Raw genomic sequence first — 15930 nt, 5'->3', positions numbered from 1 at the left:
AGGCCTCTACGAATCGTCAAATCTCCTAACCTCCTTTATGCCTCTTTTCCTTAACCTTTGTAGAAACCGTCATCGTGTCAAGGAGAGATGAAAATGTGTTTCCTTTCAAACCTCAGAAGTTACTCGGCGGCCAGCGATGGAAATTAATGATGTCCAACGCCGTAGAATGGATGTTTGGAACTATGCGAGGCTCCATACCCCGGAAGTAGGCGGCAAAAAACGCTACAACGCTACATCTGTCAAAGTTTTGAACCTCAAATTTTGTAGATGGGGTCGAGCTGTTGTTTATCATTGGACCAGCAACATAATTGACCCAAGCGATGTCTGTCTATGTGGTTCGTTGGTCTAGGGGTATGATTCTCGCTTAGGGTGCGAGAGGTCCCGGGTTCAAATCCCGGACGAGCCCTGTCGGGAAGTTATTTTGAGATCGTTGTGTCACACCAATTCCCAGTATTGATAACGCAATTCTTAAAAATATCCAAACTCGTGCATATTGCAGAAAATATGCAACAGCGCCCCCTGGGGTCACACTTTTTGGTGGGTCGCAGAATTCGGTGTAAAACCGGCAGTCTACTTGGCAGGCTGGTATTCTTTGTTGCCATCAACCTACACCTACTTTCATGTAGGTTTACCCCAAACACTTTAGTTATTCAAACGTAGCTAAATAGTTTGACTCCGCCTCATTTCCTTTAACCAAACAAGGGCATGAGATACGCCCATCTAGGTGACGTACACCGAATTAGCAACATTAGTTGGCTGTCACTCAAGAGCCCGCGCCCCAAATTATTCATACATTTTAACCACCAATAAAATAAAAAGCAACCTCCTAAAAAAATAATCACCTGCCTCAGTGTTGTCATGGAGATATGAACTAAACATACTGACTAGAATGTTTTTTTTGGACCACTCTGTAAATAGGTTTAATAAGACTGTGAAAACGGCCTGTTTAACATGTGAGTCAACGATGAATTGCTCCCTTTTGGTACCACCTCGTAGTAGCCACCCGGTGCTACTGCAATGTTTGTCACTTCAGCACTGGATGCTGGTATATCCAGAGAATGTATAATATTCGTAGACGGGCTCTGGTATATCTTGCTGTGGTTGGGGCTTGGTGCTCCACAAGTCGCGATTAACTTGTTCAAATTTCCGGGATTCATAGAACCTAGTAGGCCTCTACGAATCGTCAAATCTCCTAACCTCCTTTATGCCTCCTTATGCCTCTTTTCCTTAACCTTTGTAGAAAACGTCATCGTGTCAAGGAGCGATGAAATGTGTTTCCTTTCGAACCTCGGAAGTTACTCGGCGGCCAGCGATGGAAATGAATGATGTCCAACGCCGTAGAATGGATGTTTGGAACTATGCGAGGCTCCATACCCCGGAAGTAGGCGGCAAAAAACGCTACAACGCTCCATCTGTCAAAGTTTTGAACCTCAAATTTTGTAGAAGGGGTCGAGCTGTTGTTTATCATTGGACCAGCTACAGAATTGACCCAAGCGAGTCTATGAGGTTTGTTGGTCTAGGGGTATGATTCTCGCTTAGGGTGCGAGAGGTCCTGGGTTCAAATCCCGGACGAGCCCTAATGAGAAACAATTTTGAGATCGTTGTTGCACACCAATTCCCAGTATTGAAAACGGAATTCTTAAAAATATCTCATATATCCAAACTCGTGCATATTGCAGAAAATATGCAACAGCGCCCCCTGGGCTCACACTTTTCGGTGGGTCGCAGAATTCGGTGTAAAACCGGCAGTCTACTTGGCAGGCTGGTATTCTTTGTTGCCATCAACCTACACCTACTTTCATGTAGGTTTACCCCAAACACTTTAGTTATTCAAACGTAGCTTAATAGTTTGACTCCGCCTCATTTCCTTTAACCAAACAAGGGCATGAGATACGCCCATCTAGGTGACGTACACCGAATTAGCAACATTAGTTGGCTGTCACTCAAGAGCCCGCGCCCCAAATTATTCATACATTTTAACCACCAATAAAATAAAAAGCAACCTCCTAAAAAATAATCACCCGACCGTTGTCATGGAGATATGAACTAAACATACTGACTAGAATGTTTTTTTTGGACCACTCTTTAAATAGGTTGAATAAGACTGTGAAAACGGCCTGTTTAACATGTGAGTCAACGATTAATTGCTCCCTTTTGGTACCACCTCGTAGTGGCCACCCGGTGCTACTGCAATGTTTGTCACTTCAGCACTGGATGCTGGTATATCCAGAGAATGTATAATATTCGTAGACGGGCTCTGGTATATCTCGCTGTGGTTGGGGCTTGGTGCTACACAAGTCGCGATTAACTTGTTCAAATTTCCGGGATTTATAGAACCTAGTAGGCCTCTACGAATCGTCAAATCTCCTAACCTCCTTTATGCCTCCTTATGCCTCTTTTCCTTAACCTTTGTAGAAAACGTCATCGTGACAAGGAGAGATGAAAATGTGTTTCCTTTCGAACCTCAGAAGTTACCCGGCGGCCAGCGATGGAAATGAATGATGTCCAACGCCGTAGAATGGATGTTTGGAACTATGCGAGGCTCCATATCCCGGAAGTAGGCGGCAAAAAACGCTACAACACTACATCTGTCAAAGTTTTGAACCTCAAATTTTGTAGAAGGGGTCGAGCTGTTGTTTATCATTGGACCAGCTAGACAATTGACCCAAGCGATTTCTGTTTATGTGGTTCGTTGGTCTAGGGGTATGATTCTCGCTTAGGGTGCGAGAGGTCCCGGGTTCAAATCCCGGACGAGCCCAAATGAGTAAAAATTTTGAGATCGTTGTTGCACACCAATTCCCAGGATTGAAAACGCAATTCTTAAAAATTTCTCAAATATCCAAACTCGTGCATATTGCAGAAAATATGCAACAGCGCCCCCTGGGCTCACACTTTTCGGTGGGTCGCAGAATTTGGTGTAAAACCGGCAGTCTACTTGGCAGGCTGGTATTCTTTGTTGCCATCAACCTACACCTACTTTCATGTAGGTTTACCCCAAACACTTTAGTTATTCAAACGTAGCTAAATAGTTTGACTCCGCCTCATTTCCTTTAACCAAACAAGGGCATGAGATACGCCCATCTAGGTGACGTACACCGAATTAGCAACATTAGTTGGCTGTCACTCAAGAGCCCGCACCCCAAATTATTCATACATTTCAACCACCAATAAAATAAAAAGCAACCTCCTAAAAAAATAATCACCCGCCTCAGTGTTGTCATGGAGATATGAACTAAACATACTGACTAGAATGTTTTTTTTGGACCACTCTTTAAATAGGTTTAATAAGACTGTGAAAACGGCCTGTTTAACATGTGAGTCAACGATGAATTGCTCCCTTTTGGTACCACCTCGTAGTGGCCACCCGGTGCTACTGCAATGTTTGTCACGTCAGCACTGGATGCTGGTATATCCAGAGAATGTATAATATTCGTAGACGGGCTCTGGTATATCTCGCTGTGGTTGGGGCTTGGGGCTACACCAGTCACGATTAACTTGGTTCAAATTTCCGGGATTTATAGAACCTAGTAGGCCTCTACGAATCGTCAAATCTCCTAACCTCCTTTATGCCTCTTTTCCTTAACCTTTGTAGAAACCGTCATCGTGTCAAGGAGAGATGAAAATGTGTTTCCTTTCAAACCTCAGAAGTTACTCGGCGGCCAGCGATGGAAATTAATGATGTCCAACGCCGTAGAATGGATGTTTGGAACTATGCGAGGCTCCATACCCCGGAAGTAGGCGGCAAAAAACGCTACAACGCTACATCTGTCAAAGTTTTGAACCTCAAATTTTGTAGAAGGGGTCGAGCTGTTGTTTATCATTGGACCAGCAACATAATTGACCCAAGCGATGTCTGTCTATGTGGTTCGTTGGTCTAGGGGTATGATTCTCGCTTAGGGTGCGAGAGGTCCCGGGTTCAAATCCTGGACGAGCCCTGTCGGGAAGTTATTTTGAGATCGTTGTGTCACACCAATTCCCAGTATTGATAACGCAATTCTTAAAAATATCCAAACTCGTGCATATTGCAGAAAATATGCAACAGCGCCCCCTGGGGTCACACTTTTTGGTGGGTCGCAGAATTCGGTGTAAAACCGGCAGTCTACTTGGCAGGCTGGTATTCTTTGTTGCCATCAACCTACACCTACTTTCATGTAGGTTTACCCCAAACACTTTAGTTATTCAAACGTAGCTAAATAGTTTGACTCCGCCTCATTTCCTTTAACCAAACAAGGGCATGAGATACGCCCATCTAGGTGACGTACACCGAATTAGCAACATTAGTTGGCTGTCACTCAAGAGCCCGCGCCCCAAATTATTCATACATTTTAACCACCAATAAAATAAAAAGCAACCTCCTAAAAAAATAATCACCTGCCTCAGTGTTGTCATGGAGATATGAACTAAACATACTGACTAGAATGTTTTTTTTTGGACCACTCTGTAAATAGGTTTAATAAGACTGTGAAAACGGCCTGTTTAACATGTGAGTCAACGATGAATTGCTCCCTTTTGGTACCACCTCGTAGTGGCCACCCGGTGCTACTGCAATGTTTGTCACTTCAGCACTGGATGCTGGTATATCCAGAGAATGTATAATATTCGTAGACGGGCTCTGGTATATCTTGCTGTGGTTGGGGCTTGGTGCTCCACAAGTCGCGATTAACTTGTTCAAATTTCCGGGATTCATAGAACCTAGTAGGCCTCTACGAATCGTCAAATCTCCTAACCTCCTTTATGCCTCCTTATGCCTCTTTTCCTTAACCTTTGTAGAAAACGTCATCGTGTCAAGGAGAGATGAAAATGTGTTTCCTTTCGAACCTCGGAAGTTACTCGGCGGCCAGCGATGGAAATGAATGATGTCCAACGCCGTAGAATGGATCTTTGGAACTATGCGAGGCTCCATACCCCGGAAGTAGGCGGCAAAAAACGCTACAACGCTCCATTTGTCAAAGTTTTGAACCTCAAATTTTGTAGAAGGGGTCGAGCTGTTGTTTATTATTGGACCAGCTACAGAATTGACCCAGGCGAGTCTATGTGGTTCGTTGGTCTAGGGGTATGATTCTCGCTTAGGGTGCGAGAGGTCCCGGGTTCAAATCCCGGACGAGCCCTAATGAGAAACAATTTTGAGATCGTTGTTGCACACCAATTCCCAGTATTGAAAACGCAATTCTTAAAAATATCTCAAATATCCAAACTCGTGCATATTGCAGAAAATATGCAACAGCGCCCCCTGGGCTTACACTTTTCGGTGGGTCGCAGAATTCGGTGTAAAACCGGCAGTCTACTTGGCAGGCTGGTATTCTTTGTTGCCATCAACCTACACCGACTTTCATGTAGGTTTACCCCAAACACTCTAGTTATTCAAACGTAGCTAAATAGTTTGACTCCGCCTCATTTCCTTTAACCAAACAAGGGCATGAGATACGCCCATCTAGGTGACGTACACCGAATTAGCAACATTAGTTGGCTGTCACTCAAGAGCCCGCGCCCCAAATTATTCATACATTTTAACCACCAATAAAATAAAAAGCAACCTCCTAAAAAAATAATCACCCGACCGTTGTCATGGAGATATGAACTAAACATTCTGACTAGAATGTTTTTTTTGGACCACTCTTTAAATAGGTTGAATAAGACTGTGAAAACGGCCTGTTTAACATGTGAGTCAACGATTAATTGCTCCCTTTTGGTACCACCTCGTAGTGGCCACCCGGTGCTACTGCAATGTTTGTCACTTCAGCACTGGATGCTGGTATATCCAGAGAATGTATAATATTCGTAGACGGGCTCTGGTATATCTCGCTGTGGTTGGGGCTTGGTGCTACACAAGTCGCGATTAACTTGTTCAAATTTCCGGGATTTATAGAACCTAGTAGGCCTCTACGAATCGTCAAATCTCCTAACCTCCTTTATGCCTCCTTATGCCTCTTTTCCTTAACCTTTGTAGAAAACGTCATCGTGTCAAGGAGAGATGAAAATGTGTTTCCTTTCGAACCTCAGAAGTTACCCGGCGGCCAGCGATGGAAATGAATGATGTCCAACGCCGTAGAATGGATGTTTGGAACTATGCGAGGCTCCATATCCCGGAAGTAGGCGGCAAAAAACGCTACAACACTACATCTGTCAAAGTTTTGAACCTCAAATTTTGTAGAAGGGGTCGAGCTGTTGTTTATCATTGGACCAGCTAGACAATTGACCCAAGCGATTTCTGTTTATGTGGTTCGTTGGTCTAGGGGTATGATTCTCGCTTAGGGTGCGAGAGGTCCCGGGTTCAAATCCCGGACGAGCCCAAATGAGTAAAAATTTTGAGATCGTTGTTGCACACCAATTCCCAGGATTAAAAACGCAATTCTTAAAAATTTCTCAAATATCCAAACTCGTGCATATTGCAAAAAATATGCAACAGCGCCCCCTGGACTCACACTTTTCGGTGGGTCGCAGAATTTGGTGTAAAACCGGCAGTCTACTTGGCAGGCTGGTATTCTTTGTTGCCATCAACCTACACCTACTTTCATGTAGGTTTACCCCAAACACTTTAGTTATTCAAACGTAGCTAAATAGTTTGACTCCGCCTCATTTCCTTTAACCAAACAAGGGCATGAGATACGCCCATCTAGGTGACGTACACCGAATTAGCAACATTAGTTGGCTGTCACTCAAGAGCCCGCACCCCAAATTATTCATACATTTTAACCACCAATAAAATAAAAAGCAACCTCCTAAAAAAATAATCACCCGCCTCAGTGTTGTCATGGAGATATGAACTAAACATACTGACTAGAATGTTTTTTTTGGACCACTCTTTAAATAGGTTTAATAAGACTGTGAAAACGGCCTGTTTAACATGTGAGTCAACGATGAATTGCTCCCTTTTGGTACCACCTCGTAGTGGCCACCCGGTGCTACTGCAATGTTTGTCACGTCAGCACTGGATGCTGGTATATCCAGAGAATGTATAATATTCGTAGACGGGCTCTGGTATATCTCGCTGTGGTTGGGGCTTGGGGCTACACCAGTCACGATTAACTTGTTCAAATTTCCGGGATTTATAGAACCTAGTAGGCCTCTACGAATCGTCAAATCTCCTAACCTCCTTTATGCCTCTTTTCCTTAACCTTTGTAGAAACCGTCATCGTGTCAAGGAGAGATGAAAATGTGTTTCCTTTCAAACCTCAGAAGTTACTCGGCGGCCAGCGATGGAAATTAATGATGTCCAACGCCGTAGAATGGATGTTTGGAACTATGCGAGGCTCCATACCCCGGAAGTAGGCGGCAAAAAACGCTACAACGCTACATCTGTCAAAGTTTTGAACCTCAAATTTTGTAGAAGGGGTCGAGCTGTTGTTTATCATTGGACCAGCAACATAATTGACCCAAGCGATGTCTGTCTATGTGGTTCGTTGGTCTAGGGGTATGATTCTCGCTTAGGGTGCGAGAGGTCCCGGGTTCAAATCCCGGACGAGCCCTGTCGGGAAGTTATTTTGAGATCGTTGTGTCACACCAATTCCCAGTATTGATAACGCAATTCTTAAAAATATCCAAACTCGTGCATATTGCAGAAAATATGCAACAGCGCCCCCTGGGGTCACACTTTTTGGTGGGTCGCAGAATTCGGTGTAAAACCGGCAGTCTACTTGGCAGGCTGGTATTCTTTGTTGCCATCAACCTACACCTACTTTCATGTAGGTTTACCCCAAACACTTTAGTTATTCAAACGTAGCTAAATAGTTTGACTCCGCCTCATTTCCTTTAACCAAACAAGGGCATGAGATACGCCCATCTAGGTGACGTACACCGAATTAGCAACATTAGTTGGCTGTCACTCAAGAGCCCGCGCCCCAAATTATTCATACATTTTAACCACCAATAAAATAAAAAGCAACCTCCTAAAAAAATAATCACCTGCCTCAGTGTTGTCATGGAGATATGAACTAAACATACTGACTAGAATGTTTTTTTTGGACCACTCTGTAAATAGGTTTAATAAGACTGTGAAAACGGCCTGTTTAACATGTGAGTCAACGATGAATTGCTCCCTTTTGGTACCACCTCGTAGTAGCCACCCGGTGCTACTGCAATGTTTGTCACTTCAGCACTGGATGCTGGTATATCCAGAGAATGTATAATATTCGTAGACGGGCTCTGGTATATCTTGCTGTGGTTGGGGCTTGGTGCTCCACAAGTCGCGATTAACTTGTTCAAATTTCCGGGATTCATAGAACCTAGTAGGCCTCTACGAATCGTCAAATCTCCTAACCTCCTTTATGCCTCATTATGCCTCTTTTCCTTAACCTTTGTAGAAAACGTCATCGTGTCAAGGAGCGATGAAAATGTGTTTCCTTTCGAACCTCGGAAGTTACTCGGCGGCCAGCGATGGAAATGAATGATGTCCAACGCCGTAGAATGGATGTTTGGAACTATGCGAGGCTCCATACCCCGGAAGTAGGCGGCAAAAAACGCTACAACGCTCCATCTGTCAAAGTTTTGAACCTCAAATTTTGTAGAAGGGGTCGAGCTGTTGTTTATCATTGGACCAGCTACAGAATTGACCCAAGCGAGTCTATGAGGTTTGTTGGTCTAGGGGTATGATTCTCGCTTAGGGTGTGAGAGGTCCTGGGTTCAAATCCCGGACGAGCCCTAATGAGAAACAATTTTGAGATCGTTGTTGCACACCAATTCCCAGTATTGAAAACGGAATTCTTAAAAATATCTCAAATATCCAAACTCGTGCATATTGCAGAAAATATGCAACAGCGCCCCCTGGGCTCACACTTTTCGGTGGGTCGCAGAATTCGGTGTAAAACCGGCAGTCTACTTGGCAGGCTGGTATTCTTTGTTGCCATCAACCTACACCTACTTTCATGTAGGTTTACCCCAAACACTTTAGTTATTCAAACGTAGCTTAATAGTTTGACTCCGCCTCATTTCCTTTAACCAAACAAGGGCATGAGATACGCCCATCTAGGTGACGTACACCGAATTAGCAACATTAGTTGGCTGTCACTCAAGAGCCCGCGCCCCAAATTATTCATACATTTTAACCACCAATAAAATAAAAAGCAACCTCCTAAAAAAATAATCACCCGACCGTTGTCATGGAGATATGAACTAAACATACTGACTAGAATGTTTTTTTTGGACCACTCTGTAAATAGGTTGAATAAGACTGTGAAAACGGCCTGTTTAACATGTGAGTCAACGATTAATTGCTCCCTTTTGGTACCACCTCGTAGTGGCCACCCGGTGCTACTGCAATGTTTGTCACTTCAGCACTGGATGCTGGTATATCCAGAGAATGTATAATATTCGTAGACGGGCTCTGGTATATCTCGCTGTGGTTGGGGCTTGGTGCTACACAAGTCGCGATTAACTTGTTCAAATTTCCGGGATTTATAGAACCTAGTAGGCCTCTACGAATCGTCAAATCTCCTAACCTCCTTTATGCCTCCTTATGCCTCTTTTCCTTAACCTTTGTAGAAAACGTCATCGTGTCAAGGAGAGATGAAAATGTGTTTCCTTTCGAACCTCAGAAGTTACCCGGCGGCCAGCGATGGAAATGAATGATGTCCAACGCCGTAGAATGGATGTTTGGAACTATGCGAGGCTCCATATCCCGGAAGTAGGCGGCAAAAAACGCTACAACACTACATCTGTCAAAGTTTTGAACCTCAAATTTTGTAGAAGGGGTCGAGCTGTTGTTTATCATTGGACCAGCTAGACAATTGACCCAAGCGATTTCTGTTCATGTGGTTCGTTGGTCTAGGGGTATGATTCTTGCTTAGGGTGCGAGAGGTCCCGGGTTCAAATCCCGGACGAGCCCTAATGAGAAACAATTTTGAGATCGTTGTTGCACACCAATTCCCAGTATTGAAAACGGAATTCTTAAAAATATCCAAACTCGTGCATATTGCAGAAAATATGCAACAGCGCCCCCTGGGCTCACACTTTTCGGTGGGTCGCAGAATTCGGTGTAAAACCGGCAGTCTACTTGGCAGGCTGGTATTCTTTGTTGCCATCAACCTACACCTACTTTCATGTAGGTTTACCCCAAACACTTTAGTTATTCAAACGTAGCTTAATAGTTTGACTCCGCCTCATTTCCTTTAACCAAACAAGGGCATGAGATACGCCCATCTAGGTGACGTACACCGAATTAGCAACATTAGTTGGCTGTCACTCAAGAGCCCGCGCCCCAAATTATTCATACATTTTAACCACCAATAAAATAAAAAGCAACCTCCTAAAAAATAATCACCCGCCTCAGTGTTGTCATGGAGATATGAACTAAACATACTGACTAGAATGTTTTTTTTGGACCACTCTGTAAATAGGTTTAATAAGACTGTGAAAACGGCCTGTTTAACATGTGAGTCAACGATGAATTGCTCCCTTTTGGTACCACCTCGTAGTAGCCACCCGGTGCTACTGCAATGTTTGTCACTTCAGCACTGGATGCTGGTATATCCAGAGAATGTATAATATTCGTAGACGGGCTCTGGTATATCTTGCTGTGGTTGGGGCTTGGTGCTCCACAAGTCGCGATTAACTTGTTCAAATTTCCGGGATTCATAGAACCTAGTAGGCCTCTACGAATCGTCAAATCTCCTAACCTCCTTTATGCCTCCTTATGCCTCTTTTTCTTAACCTTTGTAGAAAACGTCATCGTGTCAAGGAGAGATGAAAATGTGTTTCCTTTCGAACCTCAGAAGTTACTCGGCGGCCAGCGATGGAAATGAATGATGTCCAACGCCGTAGAATGGATGTTTGGAACTATGCGAGGCTCCATATCCCGGAAGTAGGCGGCAAAAAACGCTACAACACTACATCTGTCAAAGTTTTGAACCTCAAATTTTGTAGAAGGGGTCGAGCTGTTGTTTATCATTGGACCAGCTAGACAATTGACCCAAGCGATTTCTGTTTATGTGGTTCGTTGGTCTAGGGGTATGATTCTCGCTTAGGGTGCGAGAGGTCCCGGGTTCAAGTCCCGGACGAGCCCAAATGAGAAACAATTTTGAGATCGTTGTTGCACACCAATTCCCAGTATTGAAAACGGAATTCTTAAAAATATCTCAAATATCCAAACTCGTGCATATTGCAGAAAATATGCAACAGCGCCCCCTGGGCTCACACTTTTCGGTGGGTCGCAGAATTCGGTGTAAAACCGGCAGTCTACTTGGCAGGCTGGTATTCTTTGTTGCCATCAACCTACACCTACTTTCATGTAGGTTTACCCCAAACACTTTAGTTATTCAAACGTAGCTTAATAGTTTGAGTCCGCCTCATTTCCTTTAACCAAACAAGGGCATGAGATACGCCCATCTAGGTGACGTACACCGAATTAGCAACATTAGTTGGCTGTCACTCAAGAGCCCGCGCCCCAAATTATTCATACATTTTAACCACCAATAAAATAAAAAGCAACCTCCTAAAAAATAATCACCCGCCTCAGTGTTGTCATGGAGATATGAACTAAACATACTGACCAGAATGTTTTTTTTGGACCACTCTGTAAATAGGTTTAATAAGGCTGTGAAAACGGCCTGTTTAACATGTGAGTCAACGATGAATTGCTCCCTTTTGGTACCACCTCGTAGTAGCCACCCGGTGCTACTGCAATGTTTGTCACTTCAGCACTGGATGCTGGTATATCCAGAGAATGTATAATATTCGTAGACGGGCTCTGGTATATCTTGCTGTGGTTGGGGCTTGGTGCTCAACAAGTCGCGATTAACTTGTTCAAATTTCCGGGATTTATAGAACCTAGTAGGCCTCTACGAATCGTCAAATCTCCTAACCTCCTTTATGCCTCCTTATGCCTCTTTTCCTTAACCTTTGTAGAAAACGTCATCGTGTCAAGGAGAGATGAAAATGTGTTTCCTTTCGAACCTCGGAAGTTACTCGGCGGCCAGTGATGGAAATGAATGATGTCCAACGCCGTAGAATGGATGTTTGGAACTATGCGAGGCTCCATACCCCGGAAGTAGGCGGCAAAAAACGCTACAACGCTCCATCTGTCAAAGTTTTGAACCTCAAATTTTGTAGAGGGGGTCGAGCTGTTGTTTATCATTGGACCAGCTACAGAATTGACCCAAGCGGGTCTATGTGGTTCGTTGGTCTAGGGGTATGATTCTCGCTTAGGGTGCGAGAGGTCCCGGGTTCAAATCCTGGACGAGCCCTAATGAGAAACAATTTTGAGATCGTTGTTGCACAGCAATTCCCAGTATTGAAAACGCAATTCTTAAAAATATCTCAAATATCCAAACTCGTGCATATTGCAGAAAATATGCAACAGCGCCCCCTGGGCTCACACTTTTCGGTGGGTCGCAGAATTCGGTGTAAAACCGGCAGTCTACTTGGCAGGCTGGTATTCTTTGTTGCCATCAACCTACACCTACTTTCATGTAGGTTTACCCCAAACACTTTAGTTATTCAAACGTAGCTATATAGTTTGACTCCGCCTCATTTCCTTTAACCAAACAAGGGCATGAGATACGCCCATCTAGGTGACGTACACCGAATTAGCAACATTAGTTGGCTGTCACTCAAGAGCCCGCGCCCCAAATTATTCATACATTTTAACCACCAATAAAATAAAAAGCAACCTCCTAAAAAAATAATCACCCGACCGTTGTCATGGAGATATGAACTAAACATACTGACTAGAATGTTTTTTTTGGACAACTCTTTAAATAGGTTGAATAAGACTGTGAAAACGGCCTGTTTAACATGTGAGTCAACGATTAATTGCTCCCTTTTGGTACCACCTCGTAGTGGCCACCCGGTGCTACTGCAATGTTTGTCACTTCAGCACTGGATGCTGGTATATCCAGAGAATGTATAATATTCGTAGACGGGCTCTGGTATATCTCGCTGTGGTTGGGGCTTGGTGCTACACAAGTCGCGATTAACTTGTTCAAATTTCCGGGATTTATAGAACCTAGTAGGCCTCTACGAATCGTCAAGTCTCCTAACCTCCTTTATGCCTCCTTATGCCTCTTTTCCTTAACCTTTGTAGAAAACGTCATCGTGTCAAGGAGAGATGAAAATGTGTTTCCTTTCGTAGCTAAATAGTTTGACTCCGCCTCATTTCCTTTAACCAAACAAGGGCATGAGATACGCCCATCTAGGTGACGTACACCGAATTAGCAACATTAGTTGGCTGTCACTCAAGAGCCCGCGCCCCAAATTATTCATACATTTTAACCACCAATAAAATAAAAAGCAACCTCCTAAAAAAATAATCACCCGACCCAGTGTTGTCATGGAGATATGAACTAAACATACTGACTAGAATGTTTTTTTTGGACCACTCTTTAAATAGGTTGAATAAGACTGTGAAAACGGCCTGTTTAACATGTGAGTCAACGATTAATTGCTCCCTTTTGGTACCACCTCGTAGTAGCCACCCGGTGCTACTGCAATGTTTGTCACTTCAGCACTGGATGCTGGTATATCCAGAGAATGTATAATATTCGTAGACGGGCTCTGGTATATCTCGCTGTGGTTGGGGCTTGGGGCTACACCAGTCACGATTAACTTGTTCAAATTTCCGGGATTTATAGAACCTAGTAGGCCTCTACGAATCGTCAAATCTCCTAACCTCCTTTATCCCTCTTTTCCTTAACCTTTGTAGAAACCGTCATCGTGTCAAGGAGAGATGAAAAATGTGTTTCCTTTCAAACCTCAGAAGTTACGCGGTGGCCAGCGATGGAAAATAATGATGTCCAACGCCGTAGAATGGATGTTTGGAACTATGCGAGGCTCCATACCCCGGAAGTAGGCGGCAAAAAACGCTACAACGCTACATCTGTCAAAGTTTTGAACCTCAAATTTTGTAGAAGGGGTCGAGCTGTTGTTTATGATTGGACCAGCAACATATTTGACCCAAGCGATGTCTGTCTATGTGGTTCGTTGGTCTAGGGGTATGATTCTCACTTAGGGTGCGAGAGGTCCCGAGTTCAAATCCCGGACGAGCCCTGTCGGGAAGTTATTTTGAGATCGTTGTTGCACACCAATTCCCAGTATTGATAACGCAATTCTTAAAAATATCTCAAATATCCAAACTCATGCATATTGCATAAAATATGCAACAGCGCCCCCTGGGCTCACACTTTTCGGTGGGTCGCAGAATTCGGTGTAAAACCGGCAGTCTACTTGGCAGGCTGGTATTCTTTGTTGCCATCAACCTACACCTACTTTCATGTAGGTTTACCCCAAACACTTTAGTTATTCAAACGTAACCCCAAAGCACGTATCTCAACGTTATCAAGTTCAGTCCCTGAACGAAGATTACGAAAATAAAATGCACATTTCTCGTTAGAAAACCCATTTGAAAGACGAAGCTATATTGATTTAGATATTCATTAAAATAAATATCAGCTATCTTGTTTGTTTTTGCAGACGCAATCTTGAAGTCACGAGACACAAAGAAAATAATAAGCCCAAAAATGTGACTAACCCTCAGATACACACAATTCCAAACCAAAACGAACAAATAAGCATGTCACCACATTGGTTATGTATTTCATATCTGTGCACAGCTATAGCAATTTGACCAAAATCTGCTTAAACAAAGAACAAAAATCAAATAAAAGAAACGTAACTTTTTCTGCAAGCAATAATGAACTTACCTCTGTTGTTTATGTCATCAAAGTTATGTATGATTGCATAACATAGATAATCTAGGGTCCTGGCAAAAAATTGAATCCTAACACGAACTCTATAAGCAAGTTTTTCTCGTAATAAATAGCCTACTTGATATAGGTTAATTATATTGAAATTGATCACCATATTGTTGCCGTATGGTTCAATTGTGATGGTTTGGCCTAGTGTCGTTGAATTATATTCACCCTGACCTTGCAATAGTTATGTTTCACACTTTTTGCATTGGTTTGCATTGGATATATTGTTTCATTTGGGGACCAACCTCTGTACATGTACAACATGTTCTCATCTGATGTTTCCAGACAATACAAGTTACATCCTTATTGTTTCTCAGGTTCTCATTATTTTGCTACATGCCCTGAACAACTTTCTTCTTTTTTTTTTTTTTAATGGTAGAATAGCCAAAGTAAAAAACAGAACAATTCGAGAAAGCAAATATCAGTTGTCAGGTCCATTACTCTGCCTTTCTCATTATTAGGATTTCAAACATTGGATGGCAAATATCAGTTGTATGTCTTTTCTAGAGAATGACAATTGCTTCAAGCGAGCGTCCTTATGTCCACTTATTCTTTTATATATATATATAATATATATATATATATATATATATATATATAATATATCAAATACCCAAAGGGCAGATCTCAAACAAGAAGCCTATTTTACATAAAGGATATTGTTAGCTGAGCTTTCAAACACTGTAGAATGCAGACAAAAGCACATATCTCAATTATAAAATTGGTTTAAATTTGGCATTTGCATTAACTAATTATTAGTACTATATAGACTATAGTTTATTCGTTAAAATGTGTGAATATTGAATCAACATGAGAGGAGAGTTCCTGTGTACAGGGCCTAACATTTGGGGCTAGGCACCTGAGGCCAAGCACACTGGATTAAAATAGCTGCGTAAACTGAATTGAATCGAATTGAATTGAAAAAGTTTTTACTTCAAACAAGTAAATAATAATAATAAAAAAGCAATAATAAACAATCAAATAAATGAAACAAGTGGACAGTTACAATAAAGTAATATTTACACACAATGAAAACCACAAAAGAAGAAACTGTCTTACACATGCTTTACCTGTTCGAAAAGGGGTGAGAAGAAGAAAACTTATTTAATCTCACCCCTTCTCCCTAATTTATTTATCTATAATGAGTATTAGGATAATGGATAATGGATAATATATAACTGAAATCTACATCATATACTTTTGTCTCCCCTTGCTGGCCAGGGGTGGACTTGCAACAGCGTGGTTAAAA

The 15930-nt window shown here is 42.7% G+C and overlaps 10 non-coding genes across 10 annotated transcripts; all 10 read left to right on the top strand.

The window, feature by feature from the left end:
- Positions 1 to 334: 334 nt before the first annotated feature.
- Positions 335 to 406, top strand: trnap-agg (transfer RNA proline (anticodon AGG)). The gene has a single exon. It is a non-coding gene; the product is annotated as a tRNA-Pro (tRNA).
- A 1099-nt stretch (positions 407 to 1505) lies between these two features.
- Positions 1506 to 1577, top strand: trnap-agg (transfer RNA proline (anticodon AGG)). The gene has a single exon. It is a non-coding gene; the product is annotated as a tRNA-Pro (tRNA).
- A 1109-nt stretch (positions 1578 to 2686) lies between these two features.
- Positions 2687 to 2758, top strand: trnap-agg (transfer RNA proline (anticodon AGG)). The gene has a single exon. It is a non-coding gene; the product is annotated as a tRNA-Pro (tRNA).
- A 1105-nt stretch (positions 2759 to 3863) lies between these two features.
- Positions 3864 to 3935, top strand: trnap-agg (transfer RNA proline (anticodon AGG)). The gene has a single exon. It is a non-coding gene; the product is annotated as a tRNA-Pro (tRNA).
- Positions 3936 to 5036: 1101 nt separating this feature from the next.
- Positions 5037 to 5108, top strand: trnap-agg (transfer RNA proline (anticodon AGG)). The gene has a single exon. It is a non-coding gene; the product is annotated as a tRNA-Pro (tRNA).
- Positions 5109 to 6218: 1110 nt separating this feature from the next.
- Positions 6219 to 6290, top strand: trnap-agg (transfer RNA proline (anticodon AGG)). The gene has a single exon. It is a non-coding gene; the product is annotated as a tRNA-Pro (tRNA).
- Positions 6291 to 7394: 1104 nt separating this feature from the next.
- trnap-agg (transfer RNA proline (anticodon AGG)) lies at positions 7395 to 7466 on the top strand. Its single transcript has one exon. It is a non-coding gene; the product is annotated as a tRNA-Pro (tRNA).
- A 2282-nt stretch (positions 7467 to 9748) lies between these two features.
- On the top strand, positions 9749 to 9820 carry trnap-agg (transfer RNA proline (anticodon AGG)). The gene has a single exon. It is a non-coding gene; the product is annotated as a tRNA-Pro (tRNA).
- Positions 9821 to 10924: 1104 nt separating this feature from the next.
- On the top strand, positions 10925 to 10996 carry trnap-agg (transfer RNA proline (anticodon AGG)). The gene has a single exon. It is a non-coding gene; the product is annotated as a tRNA-Pro (tRNA).
- Positions 10997 to 12104: 1108 nt separating this feature from the next.
- Positions 12105 to 12176, top strand: trnap-agg (transfer RNA proline (anticodon AGG)). Its single transcript has one exon. It is a non-coding gene; the product is annotated as a tRNA-Pro (tRNA).
- Positions 12177 to 15930: the final 3754 nt, after the last annotated feature.

The sequence above is a fragment of the Gadus chalcogrammus genome, chromosome 23 (genome assembly GCF_026213295.1).
Source record: "Gadus chalcogrammus isolate NIFS_2021 chromosome 23, NIFS_Gcha_1.0, whole genome shotgun sequence".
Lineage (NCBI taxonomy): Eukaryota > Metazoa > Chordata > Actinopteri > Gadiformes > Gadidae > Gadus > Gadus chalcogrammus.
The sequence above is the reverse complement of the archived record's forward strand: the minus strand, read 5'-3'. Positions and strand labels throughout refer to the sequence as shown.